This window comes from Dendropsophus ebraccatus, chromosome 14 (genome assembly GCF_027789765.1).
Source record: "Dendropsophus ebraccatus isolate aDenEbr1 chromosome 14, aDenEbr1.pat, whole genome shotgun sequence".
Lineage (NCBI taxonomy): Eukaryota > Metazoa > Chordata > Amphibia > Anura > Hylidae > Dendropsophus > Dendropsophus ebraccatus.
This window is the reverse complement of record NC_091467.1, coordinates 36,504,095-36,518,291: the sequence shown is the minus strand read 5'-3', so window position 1 is coordinate 36,518,291 and position 14,197 is coordinate 36,504,095. Positions and strand designations below refer to the sequence as shown.

The 14,197-nt window shown below is 44.0% G+C and overlaps 1 protein-coding gene across 3 annotated transcripts in view; it reads right to left on the bottom strand.

The window, feature by feature from the left end:
- The window catches only part of LOC138772689 (proton channel OTOP2-like), a 33,211-nt gene extending 20,118 nt beyond the window's left edge, over window positions 1-13,093 (bottom strand). For 2 of the 3 annotated variants that reach the window (XM_069953264.1, XM_069953266.1), the window contains exons 1-2: window positions 12,938-13,093; window positions 3,661-3,790 (exon numbers count right to left, since the gene is read on the bottom strand). The gene's annotated coding sequence lies outside the window, so the exon portion shown is untranslated. The remainder of the gene's footprint in view (window positions 1-3,660; window positions 3,791-12,937) is intronic. The other variant, XM_069953265.1, reaches the window with a different exon arrangement.
- Window positions 13,094-14,197: the final 1,104 nt, after the last annotated feature.

The window sequence follows — 14,197 nt, the reverse complement described above, 5'->3', positions numbered from 1 at the left end:
GGAGGAAGGTAAGAGCCAGCACTGCTGTAGCCCAAAAACATATGGTGTTGGGGTCAGAGTGGAGCACACTTAATAATTAGGAGATATGAAAAGAAGTCCTGTGTGTGTGGTGCTCTGCTGCAGTGGAAATCACAGTTTCAGAATAAATCTGAATAGATCTGAAGTAGAAAAAATGCACAGCAGCATTCCTTGTTAATTCTTTATTTCATCTGATTATTGAAAGCACTGGTACAGATAAAAACGTTCAGCTAGGTGGGCTATAGCTGTCTTGCGGGAATGACCCGCTTCGTCTGGCCAGAGGAATCGGGTAATTTCCGCAAAACAGCTGTAGCCAGTACATGTAGCCATATGCAGTAACCGATAAAGACACCACAGATATGATAGGGAACCTGTGTTGGAAAGACATTCGGCGCAGCTGGAAGCTTTATCAGCATGACTGCCCTGATTTGTTGCCTTTAGTGCTGGTTATGAGGTGGTGAAGGAAGGTGTAAGAATGCAGTAGAATTTCGGTAGGGTTCCCAAGCCCGCTCCAGCCGCTCACCATGGGCACAGGGAGAGGTAAGTTCCTACTTGAAATCAATTTCCCCCCCTTCCCCTGCAGGGAGGAATCATTGGGTCCTGGAATTCATGTGTAGTTCCTCAACATTGTTGCAGATCAAGTACACCCATGCATGACAAACATATAACATAATGGTAGTGGTCTCTTTCAGCAGGGAATTGTGCCATACAGCAACACCACATGCAAAGTCTGCACCCTATCCCATGGTGATGGCAGCATGTAACTCAGCATATTGATCTTAACCTAGTCCGATAAGGTAATGAGCTGTGGCAAATGACAATTATCACAGAAACCCACGTCCTGATGTGTTCACAAATTTAATTGATAATCCCAACATCACACGGCCTTTGGTGAATGCATGGGAACCTGGTATTGGTCACATGCACTCAATGGCATGTAGGAACATGGCCTTAAGCCTGAAGCACAAGGACATTTAATGAGGAACAAGGTCTCAGTAGTATGGAGCCATAATATGGTTTTGTCCTTATGCAGCAATCTCAATCTGAGAACCCGGCCTGGCTATATCACCACAGCCACATTACTAGATTTCTTATTGTTATGATGCGAAAATTGAACAAATTTGTGGGAGCCACAATAGTTGTCAATCAGCTTATGCTGAACTATAGCAACGAAACAAATAGAACTTTTGACAACATGGAACACAGCAGCTCTACGGATGCTATAAAAAAGACTGAACGCTTTGAAGGAATGTAGTACGGTACTATGTAATATTGGCACAATAGGATGCATGTGTTGGTGCCAATTGGATGAGATTACAGGAAGAAAGCATTTTGCTAAGGTGGAAGTTGTTAGTTTGGTGTGTCTGCTAGATTGCTAAATGTTTTTAGATACCACTGCCAAAAAGTAGGTTCATAATGAATTATTTCCCAATGAGATGTTGTCATTATATGTAACCTTCATACATGTTTAATATGGACCAGCATGCAAATGAACTTTGTACATAGTAATGTGGTGAGCATGAGAGGTTACAACAGTGGGTTTACTCACCTGCCCTGATCCAGCCTACATTGCTGCACCCCGCTCTTACTTCCTGGTTTGTCATTGGGCCGGTCACAGGGGGGAGTGAGGACGGGATGCAGCAATGCTGAGCTGAATTATCCCTGCATCTCTGTATCTTTCACTAAAGTCCCTATTCCACGGAACGATTATCGGTCGTATTCGTTACGTATTCGTTACGGCCGATAATCGTCCCGTGGAATAGGAGGTAACGATCAGCTGATCGTTGAAGTCGTTTGTCTTTCAACATGTTGAAAGACAAACGACTTATATATCTGCGATCTGCTTCCGTCGCTCCGTGTGATAGGAGCGGCGGCAACAGACCACCACTATATCCTATGGGCTGCCTGGTTGATCAGCAAACACACGGGAAGCCCCCTGCAGCTCCACCCGGCCCTTCCCGGACTCACCCGCTCACTGCTGCCGCGAGTAATAGCGGCGGCAGCGAGCGGGGAACAAGGAGCAAACGAGCCTGTGTAATAGGGCCCTAAGACTATAGACATCTCCAGGGACAATCCACAAGCCCAGGAGAAATCTGAGATCTGAGAGTCCCAAAAGTATACAACCAGCTCCTGAGGATCCCAGCCAATGCCTACTGACTGTAACCTAGACAACAAGCTGTAAACAATAGGGGAGTAGTACAGGGCACAAATGCAGTGGTAACCAATTTTGCTAATGAAATGCATTTTCAAAATTACGTACTTTGGCATTATCTGACAAATAATTAATTTTTTTAGAGGCCCATTTATATATGCCCATTTATAGACATAATTTACTAAACAATGGTTACCATACAATAGTGGCAGACCATGCAGCTGCTATACTGATCTTTTAGAGACGGAGAAACAGCCCATCTAGACGCTACATGGTGCAGGCTTACCCTCTATAGAGAAATGACATTATATGTTTAAAACGGGGTGAAGAGTTGGCCTGAGTGTCCTAGATGGTAATACTTAGCACAAAAAAAAAAAATACAGCTGACAATATTCCAAAAAATGCAATGTCTTATTAATATTAGTGATTCTTCTTTGGTGCCCAATGGGCGACCAGTCACTTGCCAGATGGTGCTCTGTGAAGCCACTACTGTGGTGGTTGGTCGGAGTATAGCTCAGCCAGATGGTAGGTTCTTGTGACGTCAGTGCCAGGTGGGCACACAGGTGTGGGGGCACACCTGCTTTTATTTTAGGAAGGCTGGCTATACCCTTTCCACTGTGGTTGGTGACCTGCCGGGCTGTAAAGAGGTCCCTTGGGTACTTATTACGGTGGTCCAGAGTGGAGTTATGACCCACCCGGACTATCGGTACCGCCACCCACAGAAAGGGAAGATGACCGAAGGATAGTGTGATGACTGTGTAGGTGCCAGAACAATAATCACTGAGTCCTGTTACCATAAATAAAATCTTCTTCACTTTAGGAATACTTAATACAGTAGCTGATCATCAGCGTTAAGAGCTTTTGGAGCAGTAGAGCTGTGCTGACTTGGTTGTGTGCTGAGTAGAGTGAGTTTAGAGCAGTAGAGAGGAGTTTGTGCTGAGAGTCTAGTGTAGTAGAGAGAAGTTTGTGCTGAGAGTCCCAACCCAGGGTAGAAGTGTGCTCTGCCGGAACTTAAAGTTCCTCTTGTTTCCCGATACTGTCCTGCACTAAATCTGATGTTATAGACCAAGTACAACTTTTGTTACAACATTTTTGTATATCCCTCAGGACAAACTATTAATGTGTGATTGGCAGTGGTCCAATCCTTAAGACTGCCAATGATCAGCACCATATTGCACTTAACTGGAAAGGTCAAAGTTCAGGGTTGGTCTTTGTCTCCGCTATTTGCGATCACAATTAAGCCCCTTAGAACATCTGAAAATATTGTGGGATTCCTATATACTTTTAGCCTCACATTTGCAGCAAAGGATTGGTGCCAAAGGGTTGGTCTGGGACTCATGGGGAAATACGTATCATGGGCCATGGGATTCGAGCCTCCCATATTTGCTTTAGAATTTATAGTCAACTTTATGAGGATGTTTGCTCCCAACACTAACACTCATAGGATAAAAAAACAAAGATGCAGTTATCTGGATTTACCATGTACTCACCATTGAGGAGAAAAAAACAAATTGCCAGTCAGATTAGAGGGCCTCAGTTTTTTCAACCAGTTTCCACAAGTGCAAGCCAGATCACACAGACTGGATGCCCTCTCTTATCCATTACTGCTTGACACAGTGTCTGTTGAGAATATGAAGGGAGTTATATCGATGAACTTTGGGCAAATATTAACAGCTCATCCTGTATGTTAAATGTGCATATTAAGGCTGGGTTCACACTACGTATATTTCAGTCAGTATATGTATATTTCAGTCAGTATATTTCAGTCAGTATTGCAACCAAAACCAGGAGTGGATTAAAAACACAGAAAGGCTCTGTTCACACAATGTTGAGATTGAGTGGATGGCCGTCATTTAATGGCAAATATTCGCTGTTATTTTAAAACAACGGCCGTTATATTGAAATAATGGCAGTTATTTACTGTTATATGGCGGCCATCCACTCAATTTCAACATTGTGTGAACAGATCCTTTCTGTGTTTTTAACCCACTCCTGGTTTTGGTTGCAATACTGACTGAAATATACTGACTGAAATATACGTAGTGTGAACCCAGCCTAAAGGGGAATAGGATGTTGGATAGCCATTGGGGGATATCTTAAAACTTACCTCCCCTATCTGTTTGTGAAGCGCAATGTCTCACGAATGTAACTATTACAAAAGGTCTATAACAGCCTGTATCTACTACACAAAGCAAGCATAAGAGCTGTCTCCAATAATCTACTCTGTGGAACTGAAAAAGCCCAGCTTCTGCGTATGCTTGGAGAAGGCAGAGAGTTATGGCACTTTTACAAGCGGTAAAGGGCTGAAGCAAGAAAGCGGAGAACTCTGAGATCAGCACTCGTTGGTGAGTCTTCACAAGGCAGAATTAATCAAACAACCATTACATGGCTTGTGTGGCCCACTCAATGCATCGTTGTTTATACAGGGTGACAACAATGCATTAAACAGGCTGCACAAAAGATCAAACCTACCAATGAATGAGTTTCCTAGATACAGTACTACTGATATACAGCAGATATTACATCAGATCTTAAAGCGAATAGACCACCAGGTACATCGCTTTGGGTAGTATACCTTAATGGATTGGCACCAGTCTTTTTGGGAGCAACGTCCCACCCGGAGCACTAAGGGCCGTCCCCCTGGCCCCTGGTGCGATGATCTCCCCTCCCCTCTGTGACGCGGCAGGCCTGCCCCCAGTGATCCAGGGTGGAGCAACACGCAGCAAAGCATCACTGCACAAATCATGTTTTGACATGTTGAAAGACCATAATCAGTCAACATTGTGCATATTGGCTGATTGTGGCCTTTCAACATGTGCTAAAGGATTTTCGGCCTGAATGGATGGTAATCGGACAAGTAAGGGCCTAGGTGGACATTTAGCCCTGAATTGGCTAATAGAGTTTGATGCATGCAGATTCCATTTATCTCTAAAATCCATCCCTTCCTTGCTATTTAATCAGCCAAAACTCTAATTGTCGCTCTGATGCATTCCCATCTTGAATATTGCAATTCGTTATTAATCTGCCTTTCCTTCTCTGAACTCTCCCCTCTTCAGTTCATTCTTAATTCAGCGACAGTGATCAGCGATCATCTTTTGAACTGTGCCAAAATATATGGCTATCGGCTGCACATCTGTCTGTGTGTACGGACGTTCGCTCAATTTCTTGTATCTTTTAAAGGCACTGCAAACGAGTGCCGATTTCACTCATGTTTGTGGCCACAGATGGCCAAAATTTTATTCTTGTAAAAGGACCCTATGGGTGTGTTCACACGTACAGGATCAGCAGTAGATCTGCAGCAGATTTGATGGCGCAGATTTGAAGTTGCAATTTCGCAGATTGCAAAGCAACTCTGGGCCATTAAATCGGCTGCGGATCTGGGCCATCAAATCTGCTGCGCACAATCTTTTTCCAGTTCCTAAGGGCAGTCATATCTTGCTTTATCTGGCACTTGTCTCACCCCAGAATTGCATACAATATGCTCATCAAACCAGACCCTAAAGGAGGTATAGGGCTGTTGGGTATGCAAAAATATTATCCTGCCATTCACATCTAAAGTACTTTAATGGATATGTCAGCCACCCCAAAAATTGTAAATATATGTTGAAGACCACTTCTTCCCCATCCCACGAAGGCAATTAATACAAACCCGTCTTCCTGAATAACTACCATCCCTCCCTATAGAGCAAACTCACCTGTAAGATCTGGCACAAAACTAAACAAACCTCCAGATATGCTTATGTGGTGGCAACTAGTAACTTGCTACAGCACAGGAACAGCTATGGCTTACATTCATGTTTACCTCTAGGTTATATTTGCCTTGCTTGATGTTTATGTTAACATTTGCCTTACCTTTATGTTAACATCTACTTACGTGTAACCAGGCTCGGACTGGGCCACCGGGGGGCCGGGGAAACCCCCGGTGGGCCCCGAGCTGGAGTGGGCCCCCTGCTCCTAGGGGGGCCGGGGGCCGCACCTCCCTTTTTAACTGGAAGCGATCGCAACAATCGTTTCCAGTTAAATGTAAGCAGTGTTGTGATTGACAGGGCGGGAAGCCTACGGCTTCCCGCCCTGTCAATCACTCTTGTGACCGCAAGCAGAGATTTGCTTGCGATCACAAGAGTTACGCAAGCTCCGATGTGAAGTCCCGCCGGCGCCATCACTGACCTCAGTGTGCGCCGCGGCGGCTAGGACTTCCGGGTCATGGAGCGCATACCGGAAGTCCCAGCCACCGCGGCGCACACTGAGGTCAGTGATGGCGCCGGCGGGACTTCACATCGGAGCTGCTGTCAGAGAGGAGGACACCGGCGACCGACGGGGGAGCGTGTGGTTAGGTGAGTTGTATTGTGTTTTTTTTTTTTTTTTTTATCAGAGGGGGCAAGATAAGGGGGGGCTGTATACAGGGGGAGGACAACATAAGGGGGGCTGTATACAGGGGGAGAACAACATAGGGGGTCTGTATACAGGGGGAGGACAACATAAGGGGGTATATACAGGGGGAGGACAACATAAGGGGGGCTGTATACAGGGGGAGAACAACATAGGGGGGCTGTATACAGGGGGAGGACAACATAAGGGGGTATATACAGGGGCAGGACAACATAAGGGGGGCTGTATACAGGGGGAGGACAACATAAGGGGGTATATACAGGGGCAGGACAACATAAGGGGGGCTGTATACAGGGGGAGGACAACATAAGGGGGTATATACAGGGGCAGGACAACATAAGGGGGGCTGTATAAAGGGAAGGACAACATAAGGGGGGCTATATACAGGGGGAGGACAACATAAGGGGGGCTGTATACAGGGGGAGGGCAACATAAGGGGGGCTGTATACAGGGAAGGACAACATAAGGGGCTGTATACAGGGGGAGGACAACATAAGGGGCTGTATACAGGGGGAGGACAACATAAAGGGGTCTGTATACAGGGGGGGACAACATAAGGGGTTATATACAGGGGCAGGACAACATAAGGGTGGTATATACAGGGGAGGACAACATAAGGGGCTGTGTACAGGGGGAGGACAACATAAGGGGGGCTGTATACAGGGAAGGACAACATAAGGGGGGCTATATACAGGGGGAGGACAACATAAGGGGGCTATATACAGGAGAAGGACAACATAATGGGCTATATACAGGGGCAGGACAACATAAGGGGGGCTGTATACAGGGGGAGAACAACATAAGGGGGGCTATATACAGGGGCAGGACAACATAAGGGGGTATATACAGGGGCAGGACAACATAAGGGGGGCTGTATACAGGGAAGGAAAACATAAGGGGGGCTGTATACAGGGGGAGGACAACACAAGGGGGGCTGTATACAGGGAAGGACAACATAAGGGGGGTATATACAGGGAAGGACAACATAAGGGGCTGTATACAGGGGGAGGACAACATAAGGGGCTATAAAGAGGGGGAGGACAACATAAGGGGCTGTATACAGGGGGAGGACAACATAAGGGGCTGTATACAGGGGAGGACAACATAAGGGGCTGTATACAGGGGAAGGAAAACTTAAGGGGGCTATATGGGGCAAGGACAACATAAGGTGGCTATACGGGGGAATAGACAACATAAGGGGCTATATGGGGGGTAGGGATGGACAACATAAGGGGGCTATCTATATGGGGGGATGGATAACACAAGCGGGCCAGTTATAAGGGGGATAACACAGGGAGCCATCTATAAGGGACACTGGATGGGGGCAATTTATAAGGAGGACAACACTGAGGAGGCATCTATAAAGGGCACTACACAGAGGGGGACAACAATGGGGGGCATCTATAAGGTTAACTATACTGGGTGCGGTGTGTATACAATAGGCTATAGGGGGCATCTACTTTAGTGGACTACACAGAGGGGTCATCTATAAGGGGACTACACAGAGGGGGCCATATACTATAGGGCAGGAATAGGGAACCTTGGATCTCCAGCTGTTGCAGTTGTTGCAGGCATGAAGGGAGTTGTAGTTTTGCAACAGCTGGAGAGCCAAGGTTCCCTACCCCTGATAATAGGGAATGCACAGAGGTTGTCATCTACTATAAAGGGATTACACAGAGGGGGATCTCTACTATAGTAGAGGCACACAGGGACACAGGGCCATCTATATGGAGGACTGAACAAGGGGCCATCTACAAGGTGTGTGCACAATATATATATATATATATATATATACACATACACATACACACACAATAGTCAGGGCTAACCACTGAGAGAAGGTGTAAAGAGGCCAATACAGATGTGCAGTTTGTAGAGAGATGAGGATGGTGACAGAGTAAGGAGCCTAATATATTTCTCTGGCAGATTCTGTGGATTTGTAGCTCGGAGAAGTTCTCATAACGGGCCAGGGCAGATGGAGAAGTAGATGAAAAGGGAAGAACTCCGATCAGAGAAGACGTCCCCTGTGAGTCACTAAATCTATGTGCACCGTAATGTATATGGTGTAGAGCTGGGGCTACCTCTATATGACTGTATGAGGGGATATTGATCTTTGTTCAGAGGATTTTATTCAGTAGCAGCTGTGGTGTTAGTCAGTATGTGGTGGTGTTAGTCAGTATGTGGGGGTATTATTTGTTACTTGTAATCTGGTGCGGTGTTCATTGGTCTTAGTATACCAGATTTGGTCAGTAACAATATGGTGGTGATGGTTGTGGTGTGGCGGTAATATTTCCCCCTTGTGTACTGGTAATTTTGGTCTCAGTATACAGGATTTGGTCAGTAACAGTATAGCGGTAATATGTATGGTGATACTATTTCCCTCCTTTATACTGGTTTATTGGTAATATCGGTCTTGATATACAGGATTTGGTCAGTTACTGTATAGCGGTAATATGTGTGGGGATATTTGCTCTTTATATACTGGTGTTATTGGTAGCATACAGTGTTATCATGCAAAGAAAATTGTCTTATAGCGCGATTACACCGGCCAATAATCGGTAACAAGTGCTCCTAGGAAGTCTATTCAGCCGATGATCGGCCCATGTAAAAGTGCCAGAGATTGGCTGACATGCAAGCAAATGCCCCATAGTCGGCTGATTTGATCTTTTGTGCGGCTAAGATCATTGCTGTCGGCTGCACATCTCTATATATTCCTGCCCTGCTGATTAGCAATCATTTGCAGCCCTACACTGCCCCATATCACGCCGTGTTAATGTACCTTTATTAATGTTACCATAGATAAGTGCGGTGGCAGAAGGGTGGGCCCCAAGAATGATTTCCCCTGGTGGGCCAAGGCACTCCAGTCCGACACTGCGTGTAACCTTATAATGCTTGTAACAAAAACTTTGTGCTTTTGAATAAAAAGAGCTTTAAAAGAAAAGAGCTCAGGGGATATGAGTACTGGGACTAGCAGCAGTCTCGAGAATGGGGCCCGGACTCCTATGTTTTGTGCTGAATTCTCTTTGTTAGTGGTTGGGCAACATACCATTTTATTATCTTCTAGTTCTTAATAGAAATTCTGGCAGCTAAGTTCAGCTCACGGGTGTGAATAGAGAAGCGCATAATCAGTATAAGATAAGGAAAGCAAACTGTTTACAAAATGACTCAACTTTTTATGGTTTACAAATATTGTTCAAAAGAGACTTAGATAAAACCCTTTATGTCTTTCTTCAAATCACAGTCTGTAGCAATATGGGTTTAATCACCTTTACCTGTGCTAATGTATATAGATCTGCCCTAAAGTAGGATCATCAAAAACATATATTACATTTCAAGACAGTGACACAAGTTGACAACTGTTGTATTGAATTGGAGCACTTGTTTGAAATGGTGCTGACTAGCCACAAGCTCTATAAGGCCTATAAACCACGGGTGCTTTTAAGGGAACCTGTCACCCTGGCACCGGGGCAGAACCCAACCAACCCCTGGATAAAGGATCATATACCTACCCTCTCCTGCCGATCCCCCTCCAGATGCCGGTGCAGAGAAATCGTTGCCTCATCTGTGCACTCAATATGCAAATGGGCAGAGATGAGTCCAATGTTCATAGGAAATCACTGAAGCAGGAGAGGGTAGGTGTATGATTCTTTATCCAGGGGTAGGGTGGGTTCTCGAGCAAGCCTACTCACCATGTCCCCCTCTGCCTGGCCCCATCTGGCCTTTTTTGCAGCAGCCAGATGGGGTCAGGAATCTGAAAACAACGAAAGCTTGGGAGTTACGAAATTTGCATAACTTCCACTGACTGCTGCTGTCCTATGGACAATTTTACAGTTAAATAAGGCCTATCTAGCATGATGGCATTGGCACCCTTGGTACACCCTCACATCTTGCAAGTGGTTGGTGCCCCAGGCAATTGTACCCCCACCAGTGCTAGAAATGATGTATTTTACTGAAATTTGTTCAGATATGAAAAATAACATAATATTTTCACAGCAAAATTGCTGAAAAAATTTGCAGAAATACAACACGTGATTACAGCCACAGTGGAGGTGGAGTGCTCCTCCTTCTACAAGGTGCGCAGGCAGCAGATCGTCAACAGGCAGATTTTTTGATGATCAACCGACATCATGCATGTCCGCTGGTATTTGTCTTTTATTACACAAAGCTATTATCGGCCGTAATGGGCCTTTAGTTGGAGTGAAACTAATTGGAATGTAGGGCAAGTGATTGTTTTTGTCCATGATATGGCAAAAAAAGCAAGAACATTGTACCCTTTATGCTTCTCTAACTATGAATTTTGCCATACAATATGCTGAGTTTGTCAGGTGCAGTCTGGTCACTATGATAGCAATGTGGGGCCCAAAAATTACACTGTTTGCCATTTTTGTTTTGCCATTTGTAATTTTCTACTAGTAAGGAAAAAGCTGTGATAAAATATTAAAGGCTAGGCCTTTGTTACCTCATACACACCACATGACACATTGTGCCTATTATATCCTATGCTATCATGCTCTCTTTTAATGAAGGCGTCTAACACAATGAATTCGATGACAGGTCATGTCCAAGTCTTTGCAACTTCACAAGAGGAAGGATCTCTTTTGTATGTTTTGGCGCGTTAAGTATATATATATATATATACAGCAGCAGAGACTTCTGCCTCTGCCTCTGCATACTTTGCATGGGCAGTTGCAGGGCATTGAAAAACTTCTGATTGTAAATCCAAAGCAAATCCGATTTACCCAATCAAATCCCAGAGTTCTGCTCTGTTCTCAACTTGTAACATTCAATAAAATACTAATATACTACTAATAATAATATAATATAATGGCTTAAAGGGGTTGCTCACCAAAAAAAAGTTTTCTTTCAAATCAACTGGTGTCAGAAAATCAATTGGTGTATGTTCTGCAAGAAGTGGTGTATTCTTTGCAGCCTGACACAGTGCTCTCTGCTGCCACCTCTGTTTGTGACAGGAACTGTCTAGAGCAGTAGCAAATCCTCATAGAAAACCTTTCCTGCTCTCCAGACTCAACTTCCTGCAGGGCATATAGCAGCTAATAAGTGCTGGAAGACTTGTGATTTTTTTCAATAGAAGTACATTACAAATGTCTGGCACTTTCTGGCACTAGTTGATTTTAAAGAATTTTATTTTTGGTGAATTACCCCTTTAACTCGGATATAAAGTTAAGCTGCATTGCATGGTACTTTCTTATAACTACTCTAAATTTGGTGAGGCTTGTCACCGAGTAAAATCTAACTCAACTATAATGCCATGTTGAATAATCACTCTAATAATTCAAATGTTATACAATGTCAAGCAAACACTGCAAACATTATCTGTAAATCACTGCTTATCATTTTCATAATCATTTATAAATATTACTCTGGATCAGTAAGTGTACACAGAGATTCGTACATTTTACAGTTCCATAGTACTAATTGAATAGGGTAATAATATGTTTTTTCTTCTGTCCCACTATACAAACGTAATCCTTGCATTTTCACATCCATATAAAAGAGTAATATACTGTTTGCAGGCATGCATTTATTGGTTTGATAGTAGCAAAATCTGTGTCAGAAGTTCTCACAGAACATGGTCCTAAAAGATTCCCATGAACCTTCTCTGTAATATAATGCCACTATCTAAAGAGTCCCCAGGTCAATAACCATAATTATACTCATAGTCTATACTCAGAAGTATTAGAAAAAATATTAAATGGATTGTCTAAAGCTCTGTTTATTCACAATCATGAGTTCCACATCAATGATTTCGGCTCTAGTCCATGCACACAACCGGATCCTATTTCACCGTTCTCAAATACAAATGTACATCCATAGCTAATTGGAACCGTGCTCTGGTTCTGACCAGAAATAGGACATGTCCTATATTTGACATTTCTACAGCAGGGACACCCTTCAGTAAATATACAAAAAGGTGTACATGACCAATAGAAATGAATAAATGTATCTGTAATTATGGATCTATAAGTACTGATAATTTTAGGCTTGTGTGCATGGAGCCTAAGGACAGAAAGCAGAAGAGACTCTCTGTATCATGAACAATCCAATATATATATGCAAAACTACAAAAACATTAGGAATCCTTAGAGACATAAAGAAAGACATAAACTCCACCACAGTATAAGATGGGACATTTACACCTACTTTAGCATTTCTAATAATTTCTTTTTAATTGGAATCTTTTTTATTCCAACAAGGGATGAAAAACAGTGGCCTTAGAAGACTGAAATTTTCCAGAAAACCTAAGGTGATTTAGAAATCATGCATATATTTCAAAATTATTATCCATCAGACTTCACAAAACTTTAATACCTATATGTGAGCACATGTGTCATCAGCCTTAACTGGTAAAGTCCTTACCTTCTGCAGGACAGAGATGAAGCAGACTAATACTTGAAGTGAAGCGCTACTAATACATGAAGTGCTACTTTATTCGGAGGGAGAGACAGGTATTCCAGCCCTTCCTGATCATCTGAAGTTGCAGAAGTTCCCGAAAAGTGACTTAGCCTGAGAACTAAGTTGTGGACCAACAAGTTCTATTTAAGTGACACTCCCAGGAGACTAGTGACAGGTACTGTGTGTGCATCTAGGAGCACTGTATGCAGGAAAGTGTGTCACTAGTAAAACCAACACCCACACGCTGCATGATTACTTTAATCTCTAATACCTGCCTAGTGGGGGGTTCTTGCTTTTCCAGCAAGCTCAAAATACGAGGAGGAGGGTCTGCTGACTTAATTATGTATATCATTTGGCAAAATCATTATTAAACATGAGCAGGGCCGGATTAAGATTGGTGGAGGCCCTGGGCGACAATTTTGTTTGGGGCCTCTCATACCCCCCCCCCCCCCTCCAAAAAAAAACTATACAGTCATCCATACAATTGGTTGCCTTACTGTAGGGGATTTATAATGTTCATGAACATTATACATGGCTGTGACACCGAGCTCTTCATGTATTGTAGTGAAAATGTTTGTAGATGTAGATTTCTTTCAAATTCAGTGTTGAAAACTGTCAGTTTTCATTTAATTTCATGCGGGGCCCCTCTCTGTGTAGTATCAGTATGATGTGGGATCCCCCCTCTCTGTCTATTATCAGCGTGATGCGGGGTCCCCCCTCTCTGTCTATTATCAAGGTGATGCGGGGTCCCCCCTCTCTGTCTATTATCAGTGTAATGTGGGGTCCCCACTCTCTGTGTAGTATCAATGTGATGGGGGGCCCCTCCTCTCTGTCTATTATCAGTGTGATGTGGACAGTGCACTGTGCCACTGAAGGGGTAGTGGGTCTCGCCAGTTCTTGTGGTATAGCCAGCTCAGCACCTTTGCACAGCTTACTGCTCCGCACGAGCCCCCACTCCAACAGCGTGTAAGTGATAATAAAGAAAGTCCACCTGGGCTCAGCGATGCAGTGCTTGAATAAACTTGCTTTTATTTAAAGATCCAAAGAACAACGGAGACATGTAATGCGCTCTCTCAGACCCACGCCAAAGTGGGTCTCGCCACAAAATGTGGGCAATGTTGTGGAAACTGGGGGGGGGGGAGTGTGTGTGTGTGTAACAGGCAGGTGTGTGTGTAACAGGCAGTGCTGTGTGTGTGTGTGTGTGTGTGTGTGTGTGTGTGTGTG